The 11,292-nt window shown below is 49.7% G+C and overlaps 1 protein-coding gene across 2 annotated transcripts in view; it reads right to left on the bottom strand.

The window, feature by feature from the left end:
* The window catches only part of CREB1 (cAMP responsive element binding protein 1), a 39,501-nt gene extending 39,056 nt beyond the window's left edge, over nucleotides 1-445 (bottom strand). For both annotated transcript variants that reach the window (XM_042874981.1, XM_042874982.1), the window contains exon 1: nucleotides 252-445. The gene's annotated coding sequence lies outside the window, so the exon portion shown is untranslated. The remainder of the gene's footprint in view (nucleotides 1-251) is intronic.
* Nucleotides 446-11,292: the final 10,847 nt, after the last annotated feature.

Raw genomic sequence — 11,292 nt, 5'->3', positions numbered from 1 at the left:
GCCGCCGGAGCGGCCCGGCCGAGCGGCCGCCGCCGGGCCGGCTCCCATCCGCCATTATCCTTTGTTCGCGGCGCGGCGGCGGCGGGGACGGTGCGGGGCTCGGCTCCATCTTTGAGGCGGGCGCCCCTCCCGCGGGCGGTGCGAGGCCGGGCCCCCGCGTCCCGCCGCCCGCCGGCCGCCCCGGTCCCCGCCGGGCTCCATTTCCTTCCCTCCCCCCCGCCCCTGTTCGCTGGGCGCCGTCCTCCTCTTACCGGTTGCGGGCTGCTCCGTCACTGCTTTCGTTCGCGCCTGGGATCTCGCCGCAGTTTTATTCTCTCCCCCACGTAACACACCGCGTCAAACTACACCTCCGCCGCGTCACTCACACACACACAGGCGCTCCCAGCCCGGCGACAGGCAGGCAGCGGCCGACTGAGGAGCGCCAGCCAGGGAGCAAGCGCCGAGCGCGCCGCGGCCCGCACGGAAACCGCCGAGCGCTCACGGAAACCGCCGAGCGCGCGGCGAGCGGCGGGAACGGCCGAGCGCGCCGCCGGCCCCCTCGGAAAGAGCCGAGCGGCCGCGGAAACGAACGAAGCGCCCCGGAGGGCTGGCGGAAAGAGCCGAGCGGCCGCGGGAAGGCGCGAACGGCGCTTCCGCCCGAGGCGGCCCGCGGGGCGGGTGGCGGGGCAGGCGCGGAAACCTCCGGGCGCTCGCGGAAACGGCCGAATCGCCCAGAGCCGAGGGGGTCCCGCGGGCGGGCCGTCGTCTGCCCGCAGAGCGCGCCCGGGGCATCGGGACGCCGGGTTCGTCGAGCGCGCGTCGGCCGCCGCCCCGCGGGGCCGCGCGTCCCAGGGTTCCCCCCTCGCTGACCCGCTGATCTCGGGGCCTGGGGGCCTCGTCGGTCTGCGGGGACCCCCACACCCAACGTCTCCACAAGCACGGCACGGCGGCGCGGAGACCCGGCCCTCCTCGCGGCGCAGATCCGCCCGCGAAGCTTTCTGCTGCCGGCCGCCGCTAGGCCGGGGGGAGCAGAGAGGAGCAGGCGCCGGGCCGGGAAGGAGGAAACCGGAGCGCCGGCGGCGGCACCGGGCCACGCGGCCATTTGCACCCGGCAGCGCCGTGCTCTGGCACCCCGGGGAGGGACGGAGCTCGGACGGGCTCCTTCTAGCGCTGAACGGGCAGAGCCTTGCCAGGGGAGGCTCTTCGAGGAGCCGGTGCTGCCTCGGGGCGGGGTGCGCTGCCAGAGTGCACCTCCTGCATAGCCTGCACAGCCTGCACGCCCTGCGCCTCCTGCACACCCTGCACCTCCTGCACATCCTGCACCTCATGGACCGTCATGTCAGGGTTAAAGGGCGCACCTCGTCCCGTAGAGACGAGGGCCGACTGTACCAACTCCTACAGCCCGATAAAAGCCCAACGCGCTCTCGTAGAAAGCACTTTTGTCTCACGAAACCTCAAGATGGCACTGCAGATTAAGATTTGAAGCTCCGTGTCAGGTACATCCACAGCGCACAGTGCTGTGCTCGCCAGCTCTGCCGCTCAGTGACACTGCGCTCCTGTCCAGCCTTGTTTTCTCAGGGACGCCCAATGGATTTCATTTAGACTATCTCAGGTAAATCCATCCAAAATTAAAAGGCGGTGCAGAGAATAATTGCAGCCACATCTCATTTTTCACTGTGCTGTACTTGTCCCCTTTGGCCTGTCTGCAGGCATGGAGATTCAAGGCTATGAGAACCTATGTGACAAAATGCCTGCAATGAGCAGAACAGACTAGGTGATCTGAGTGTCTCCTTTCGATTCCTGCATTTCTTTATCTGTTTTCTCAATCCTCTTCCCTCCTTGTGTTGATCTTGGTGTTACATCATCTTTGTTTGCTCCCCGTGACCAGCATGGTGGATGTTCTCTACACATGCCGGTTTCCCAGACCTGCCTTGCTCACCATGGGGCAGCAACCTTGAAGGATCAGTAAGCCTTTAAGAATAAATTCCAGTCCTTGAAAGGCAACCAAAAGGCACAGACCAGGCCTTAGACAGCGACTCCCACTAGTAGCCCCAGCTGCACGCTCAGGCAGAGTAGCAGCAGTACTGCTAACAGGGCTGGGTTACAGCCGGGCCCTGAGCTATATACACAGGCGGGCAGCTCCTTGCACGGCTCTGATCCTGCTGCCCATTTAAGGTCTGGATAATCCTCTGGCAATCCCGCTGGCCTTCCCCAGACCTGCACTCACTTGGGGCTTTCAACAGTGTTCTCAAAAGTCCATCAGCTCAGCTGCAAAGGGCATCTTGCAGTGGTGGCTCTCCTTTGCCTGCCAGCGTAGGCTCCTCTTAGCGCACACAGCTCAAGAGTGCAGTTTATCTCAAACTAAAACAGATGCCTCGGATAGGTCACATGCCTGGAGTCATTTGAGATTGTGCCAATGTTTTGTTTCTGTGGTATTTTCATCTCTTGCCCATGGCTGAGGCTAAGACCATATGTGGACTGGAGCTGGCTTCAGCCCTGACTCACACTGATTCAGTGGCAAGACTGGGAGATCATCTCGTGTGCAGCTGCTCTGAAACTTTCTGGCAGCTGTTTTGCACATTCTTCTTTCCCTTCCAGGGTACTTGTTTTTCTCCTCTCAGTCAGCATCCTGACCAAAATCAGGACTCTAAGTAAAACTGGAACTTCTTCAGGAGTGGGAGTCTGAGCCGCAAAAACCCCTTCCCTCACTAGCATCTGCATTCCTTTCACTGTGGTCTCTTGGGGAATTTGGATAAAATGGGATGGTAATGATGTACCAATTACCCACAAAGTCCAAAAGGGAGAGGTTGACTTGGGGAGCAAACTGGAGAGCTCAGCAGTTTTCAATTCATCAGTGAAAGTTTGCTTGATGATGAGTGAAACCCAGCAAGATTAATTACTTTTCTTACAGTTAAGCCTCAGGGGCAAATTCATTAGCTCTGCAGCTGCCAGGCTGATTATCCTGGGCAGTGGTTCCTCGTTCGTGGCTTTTCAGGTTGATTCCCCCAGACCCAGGGTCTGTGGAGGCTAAGAAGTAGCACAGAGATCCAGAAAGGTTGGCACCTGGCTGCGAGGTGTGGCAGAGCCATAGACCACAAGTGGCAATCTGGAGTAGTCAGAACTGCTGATGCTGGTCACACACAAGGCAATATTTATTGCGGAAACACAGAGAAATGTGCGTTTTAAGCACTCTGGTCTACACACCACTGAGCAGAATGCAACACAAAGATAGTTTCTGAAGCCACCTCAGGGACTGATGTATAACGAAAACATCTTTCAACATCACATACTCGCTGTCAGTTCCCATAAGACCATTGTGGTCTGGCAGTGCAGGGACAGAGAGAGGGTGTTTGCTGTACGTGTATGACTTAACGTACAGCACAAGTATTGCTGGGAAGAAAAGAAGGTAGGGTGTGCTCCAGGGCTTCACAACCACATTCACTAATGGATATTCTCCTCAGGAAAGAAAGAGACAGAAGCAGATTGTTTGCAAGTAATGAATGTGGAGGAAGGCAGATGTTACATTAGATGGTTAGCAAAGTGTCCAGTACATTTCAGTATAACAAGCATTGCATTGCACTATTTTTGAAACAGATGCAGAGGGAGGCAGGAGTACCTCCATGTCTCTGTAATGGACGTTGCTGTTCGTAGCAGACTGATCTAGTGGTGACTGGTAGGGCAAAAAATGAAAGATGCTCTTCTGAAATCCAATGGCAAGTCCTCCATTTTGGTCTCTGCATCTGAAATAGATGGAGGCTTAGCTACAAACTCCCATGCAGAGCAGTCTTCAATCATTTTATAGCCTCTCAGGACGAGCTAAAACTGCTTACTCATCAGGAGGAGGAGAAAACCCTACAGGTTTAGTACCTGCCAGGGAGAAGAAGATTCACTGGGCTCCCTGAGCACTATATTACAGAAGTAGGTCTAAATTCACAGGTACCTTAGAACAAAGTAACCAAAAATAGAAATGGTTTTCCAACATCATCCCACTTAAAGTTAATGAACTGCAGCTCAGGTCTGCCCTCCCTGCTCTTGGACATTAATCATTGCTAAAAGCAATAAATCTTCCAGGCCAAATACAGGCTTTACAAGCAGGCAGTTTGCATGCTCAATTAGCCCAAGGAAATTGGTGACTTGGCTTAACCCCCATTGTTTGAAATACAAAATCCTGCTGCTGCATCGGTCATATTTTTCCTGTGAAAGCAGCAGCCCAGGAGGGGAAATCCCTGTCCCTTGGTGGGGACACGCTACTTCTCTTTCTGCAAAGCTGCAGCCTTTGCCCTCACCTCAGTGCCACTCAGTGATGCAGCAAAGGTGGGATTTTGACAGCAGTGCAGCAGTGAAGGTGCAGGTATGCTCTGTGCTGCTTTTCTTGCTTTGGGACCTACGGGGAAATGGCCTGACAGCACCTTGGTTATCAGTGTCATTGTACTGACAGCACCTCCCTTGTACCAAAACATGGGGACATTTTTCTTGTCTATCAGCTCTTTTACCACATACTTCATAATTTGTGGGTATACCCAAAACCCTTCTGTTGCTTTAAGAACTACAAAAAACTGATTAATGATATTGGCAGTGCTTTACTAAAGAGTCAGGCACAGCAAATGCAAAGAGAACAGGCCTGCAGCTGAGATACCATGTACTGGGATGTGACTGCAGGGTGAGAAAGGCCAGCCCAACGCAGGGGAGAGATCTCTTGGTGGGAACTTTTCATTCCCTGTGGGAATTGGAATTTATCTGTGGCACATGGAGAAAAAAAATGATGTAGAAGACCTGATGGAAGTCAATGTTGAAATGAAAAAACACACTAAACCCAATGACTGCTTTCAGACTGAAAATGGGGCGGTGGGGGAGAAATTTTCAGGGAATAATTTTGAGATTTGGCCAGCTTTAGCTCAGAGTGCCTGCACTGTAGTCTGAGGCTGGCTGCCGGGGATAATCACTCTGATGGTAAATACTGCATTTCTATCGGCACAGCCTGCTGGTTTGGAGTCAGCTCCCATCATATAGAAAACATTATTTAGAGTTACTTCCATACTTTGAAAAAATAAAAATAAATCTTACACCTCTCTATCTGTCTTTCTGTCATGTGAGAACCTAGCAAACATTCATCTGGTGAATAATTTTGGTGGCGGCAGGAAGCTGGGAGTCCATGCGTGTGGTGTTTGGTTTCAAGATCGGGATCTCATCGTCTCGCTTTAGCTAATGTCTGTGTATGTTGAGCTGCTCCAGTTTTCAGCATGTCCATTTGATATAAAGCTGGGTTGTTGGAGTTGTGGGAAGAAGGGGGAAAATACTGGTAGAAACATCTGGAGGGTAGGCTTATTGGAACAAAGCAGGAAAAAAAGAAGGTGGAAGAGCAGAGGAACTCTTAATGCTGACTTCCTTAGTTTTCCATTGCAAGTGTATGCTATCCATTGCTAATTTAGCTGCACAAGGGGACCATGATTCTTTTAACTTAAGCCGGGGCTCTGATCTTTCTCTCAGCTTGTGATACCCAAACAGCAAATTGGGTCCCTGTTGAGTTGTATTTATCAGCTCAAAAGAAATGGAATTTTTCCCTTCCACAGTCAGGAGGAAATACTTGTCAGACAACATGACGTGCTCTCCCAAACTCCTTGTAGGTGGTCAGTTTCAACCATTAGATTGGCACATCCTCACTGTTCATCATGCATCCCCATCTTCTCTTCCTATCCCCACTGCCCATCATCCATGCCCATCTCCCATGCCCACCATCCACCTCCATCCCCACCACTAATCTGTGTGGTCTCCATCACCACCTTTCATCCCACACCATCATCTTTTGCACAACTAACTGCTTTGAGCTCTCACCACATGCACTGACGTGAAGATGACTACAAGCTGGTTTGAATGGCAATTTAAACAGGCAAGCAGGAAGCTTGGATTTAAATAACGAGGTTTAGCCTTCTCTTGGATTTGTTTTTGCTTATTGTCTTTCAGGTCGATTCTCATGGATTGCTAACTATTAAAACGTGGTGATTTATACAACACCTCCCCTGGCTTTGCTATTATATGTAGGTGAGAATGAGATACTGTATCTAATCACAGGTATTTATTTATCCAATTACATAACATATTTACCTGTGTGGCTATATAACATATAATTTAATTTGTTCAATGAAAATAGTGTGCCTTCCTTACTAGATTTGTGTCAAACCATCTGAACATAAATTGGAATTCAAATAAAAAAATTGCATTACTTTAAAGTATTCTTATTTAACTATTGATAAAATAGCTCAAATGGGCACAGTGTAAATGACAGTGAAATTGGCATTTACAACAGACCTATTAGACAGAGGGGAATTGGACTGAGGAAAACAAATTGATTTTTTTCTACACTGCACTTGAAGACTGCACATATGGAAGGGATCTGCTGATTTAGAAAATCCTAATCATGGACAAATGCTCATTTCTTTCCTTCTGCCTCTCACTTTGGGGTTGATCTCCAGGGGCTGGGGGGCTCCTGATGCTGCAGAGCATATCTTGTGTCTGCTCCTACGAGATCTTGGGAAATGGCCCAGGGCCTGCTGCTGTCGGCATGCAAATCTGCACAAGCAACAAGTGCCTGAAGACCAGATCCAGCTGTACAACTTGAATAAATACTATTCTGTGTTTTTTTGAAAGCTCCTGCTTTTGCATCTGTGGCATGATACCCTCCTGCTCTGCTTTTGGGGGTCTGTGGGCACACAAGGCCATGGCCAGGCCAACAAGAGGAAGTGACCTTTGCTTGTTGATAACACTGGATGTCAGGAGGAAGTTCTTTACAGAGAAAGTGGTGAGATGCTGGAACAGGCTGCCAGAGAGGCTGTGGATGCCCTGTCCCTGGAGGCATTCAAGGCCAGGTTGGATGGGGGGGCCCTTGGCAGCCTGGTCTAGTTCAGATCTGGAGGTTGGTGATCGTGCCTGAGGCAGGGAGGTTGGAAGTTGATGATTCTTGAAGTACCTTCCAACAGAAGCCATTCTATGATTCTATGATAACAGATGGTTCTGCCACAAACTGGGAATAAAACCAGAGGGGCTGATGCTCAGCTGATAGAAAACATCAATGTATTGACTTTGCATCTCTTTGTCAAGATAAAGATTGATTACTTCTCTTCTCCTCTCCCTTAACTGGTAAAACTTGATATATAAGTGAGCTGCCATGCAGAGCTATGTACAAAAGGATATTATACGGAAGGGGAAAGCCAAAATCAAGCATTTGGCTGAGTTTAAGCTGCTAAAATTGACAGTATTATCTCTGTGTGTGGGCTAGCACTTTTGGAAGGCTAATGGTGTCAAAACAGCAAAATAAAATGAGAGTAGGTTTGGGAGGACAGCAGACATTACCCCTAGAAGAGATTTGTGGTTTAATGTGAATGGCTTCACATTAGAAGGACTCTGCCCTGGCTGACAGGTGCTATCCTGAGAAAGGCACCACCTTGCCTGCTCCCCTCTGTAAGATGGGATTATGGAGGACAGCAGCAAGGAGGCTGATGGAGAGGTTCATTAGTGGAGAATATTTTCTCGCTCGTATTTAGCTCTGGCACGTGGGCAGTGTCCAGCCCACCACACCAGTCCCAAGCTGCCCAATGTAGCTAGTTCCTGTGCCAGCAGGAGGAAATAAAATGTTGTAAGGATCTGTGGCAATAGTTTTGTTTCATTCATGGATTCTTTAGCAGAGGAGTAAATCCCACAACATCCATTCAGCCTTCCCCCTGCAATCTGGAATTCTGGGTGAAACACATCTAGACAGATCTTGATTTTTGGAAAATGGGCATAGAGTAGGAGAACTGTGGCTTGCAAAACAACAACCAGGTCTCCCACTGAAGCCTCCAAGTTACAGCAGGTCATCTGCTCTCAAGTAGTGGATTTCATCCTCCTCCTGGGGGGCTGCCTTCAGCACCACTTCCACTATGGCTACAGCATCAACAACAGTATGTCAAACGGGAAGGTGGGATAACATCCCAGAGCTGCTGCTGGCTTCAGGAAGGCTTAGCAGCCTTTGGGTTAGTGTCATTTCTTGTGAACAGGAGGGATCAAGAGCTATATAATGAGAAAACACCGACCACAGCCCAATCTCATTTCAGTGCCAAATTTTCATGGCTTGTCTGACACAAATATCTCAGCAATGAAGAAGATCAAGAGCTGTGGAAGACCAGAAACTGCAGAAGAAAGCACAATGCTGCAGCATGAATTCCTGGGGTCCACTGTTTCTTTAAGCACAGCACAGGGCTGTGCTCTGTCCAGGAGGAACAATCCTGGGTGAAAGGGCTGCAGCTTCCCTGCAACCCGCTGGGGCTGTGGGAAGGCAGCAGCGCACCAAAGAGGTGAAGCCATGCAGAGGGTGAGTGCCACACCTGGGGCATGGGACAGCACCTGGCAGAATGGGATCTTTCTATGGCTTTATTTTTCCTTGTAAATCTTCACAACAAGAACTTATGTGCAGCCTAAGCAAAAAGTTCCAGGGCAGCCGCTAGGAGGGAAAAGAGATATGACTGTGTATAGCTAATGGCAGATCGTAAATGACTGGTGGTGTCAGACAGAGGTCTTCAGCAGAGAAAGACTTGAAATGGTAGCTGCCATTTGTTATCTGCAAAGAAACAAATGGAAGTACTTTTGCCTGATGCCTCTTTTATGTCCAGGTCTGGAGCTTTTCCTTGTTGCTGCAAAGCAGATTACACTGATGGAAGGGAAACCACCGGCAGCCATCTGCTGCAAGGCAGCTCGTGCTGGGAGTGCAGCCGGGATGCCCCCAGGGTACTTCTTAGGGGCTGCTCTTGGCTCAGTGTGAGATCAGAAAAGATGAAACCCTTATGACAGTGGCAACCTCCTCTTCCTCTTGTTCCTTCCTCACTGCTGGTATGGACAGTTCGATCCCAGGAGAAAGGACTGCCTATGTGTGCTTTAGCCACATGTGGGTGCTGGCAATGCCACTTCTTGGTCAGACCAGGTTGCCTCTGTTCTCTTTATTTGCTTTCCCACCATGGACTTCTCCATCTAGTTCTGTACTCATAAAGAAAAGAGTAATTTCTTGCTGTGTTTTCCCTTCTGTGGTCCACAGAGTCATATAAACGGTGCATTTTCTGACCGAGTCAGGGAAAAAGATGCAGCAGCCTATGCCAGATTGTGCTGGCTGATACAAACCTTTCTGGCTTTGACTATTTTCATCCTTTCTAAAAAAAAATCCATCTATATACACTACCACAACAACAAAAAAATCTGTTTTGAAGAAAAAATCATCATATTTTCATGCTTTCCCATTTGCTCTGTCACTGTGGATGCTGGCTAGGCACAATTAAAGCACCTCGAGACCCTTGACACTCATTTCTCAGGGCTGATTTTAGGGCCGAGCCCATTTGGTATAGCTCCCTGGTTCCTGGCACAGCACTGGATTCTCTTCCTGCTGCAGCCAGGGAGGCTTTGGGATGGGGGCTATTTGAGCACATCTGCTCCATGGCTTGTGCATTCTTGGGGCAGAGCTGAAGATGACAGCAGGAATTTGGTTTCACTCCACCACCTCGCTTCTACACAGGAAGTGCAGCTGGGCAAGAGGATGCTGCAGAGCACAAGTGGGGCCTTTTTGGATCAGCAGAGGCTGGGGAGAGGGCAGTGCTGGCAGTGCTGGGCGCTGGGCTCTGCCTGCCCACTGGGCGGGGGAGGTCTGCTGCTCCGCCAAGCACAGCTCTTGAGCCGACAAGACAGCGGCCAAGGAAGGCAGCAGGAACTTTATTATGCATCTTAATTTATAGATGCTTCCTTAAACCAGTCACAGACCTCATCTGTTTGAGAAATCAGGTTCATATGTCAGCTGTAATGCCTTCTTCCAGGCAAATAGCACCACAGCATCTGCAATTTCCATAAGTATGTAGCACTTTGAAGACGGAGATACATGAGACACCTCAGTGTAGGTTGCCTTTAAGTGCCTCAGGATTTGTCTCATCAACATAAAGGTCTATTCACTGCTCAGTGTGTGCTTGTGTTAGCCTGAAGTTGCTCAGGAGGAAAGAAAAGAAAAGAAAAGAAAAGAAAAGAAAAGAAAAGAAAAGAAAAGAAAAGAAAAGGAAAAGGAAAAGGAAAAAGAATTAAAAAACCAATCCATAAACTTTACATAATTTCCTGAATTTCATTCATTTTTCTGTAATTTTACACGTCTTCACATTAAGTGCTTATGTTGTCAGAAGAGCACTCAGGATAAGTAATATCACTCTGTGAGTCACAAATGGAAGCCATGTCGGCTGGCGTTGTGAAATGGATCTATAACTGGCTTTTTGTCCCTCGATTTGAGATGATCTAATTTGATTTCTGTGATTTACGGTGAGGAGGAGAACACTTGCTGTCCTCCTGCTCCCTCTGTGTGCCCTCACTCCATTTCTTCCCCTTTCTGAATATGTTGAGTTTCAGAAGTCGTTAGTCTCTGGAAGGAAACTGAGCATACTTCTTGCCCAAACCGTTTTGTATACCAATCACTGGAAGAGCGATTTTTTTCCTCCTGCCCTTGCTGACAGCCTGTGATAGCACGTATCATTCATGCCAGTCCTGAATTTGGAGATCATGGCAAAACTGCATTTGTAAAAGAAATGAGTGAGGCATTTGGGTGAATTATGGAGACCTGCAAGAATTTACTGCTACAGCATGGCGCTGCCCATTTCAGTGCCAGTGCCGCAGCGTGAGAGCCCACTCACTGCACCAGCAGCTTGATTCCTGACTGCAGGGCTGGCACAGCATCTCCGTGCCTGGGGGCTCCCACGGCACTTAGTGGGTCAAAGTTGAGATGTGTAAAAATGAGCCATCTATGCGATCTAGCTAGCTGTTTCTTGGACAAGGAAAAACTCAGGCTTAATGTGATACAGTTTAGCAAAAAAAAAAAAGCTGCTGCAGCTCAACATCAAATAGGTTAATGCTGGGATTGCCATGGACATGCGGCGCAGGGCCAATATGTTGATCTTTGTGGACATAGTTTCTGAATGTTGCTGCAACCTGCAGTCCACTCCCATGCCCACACCAGTCACTGCACCTTTCCTTCCCCTCCAGTGTGGCTGCAAGCACCATATTGACCAAGATGCATGGAAAGAAAAATGCCTGTGCTCTGCTCCCTCAAAACTGGGGAAAGAATGGTGGTGGCAGGATGGGCGCAGTGGGTCACTCCTGGCTGCCTGGCACCCTCTGCCCTCACTGCATCTGCAGCTCAAATCATGAATAAACACAGTAGCCACACAATATTCTTAAGCAAACATCTATCTCGCAGAGCAGTGGCTGCTGTTACAGGCTGCGGATGGAAGTGTAGGAAAACAAGTCCATTGGAGCACAGCACTG

This window comes from Lagopus leucura, unplaced genomic scaffold (genome assembly GCF_019238085.1).
Source record: "Lagopus leucura isolate 7727_CA_CO unplaced genomic scaffold, USGS_WTPT01 Super-Scaffold_100012, whole genome shotgun sequence".
Taxonomy (NCBI): domain Eukaryota; kingdom Metazoa; phylum Chordata; class Aves; order Galliformes; family Phasianidae; genus Lagopus; species Lagopus leucura.
This window is presented reverse-complemented; position numbering and strand designations above follow the sequence as displayed.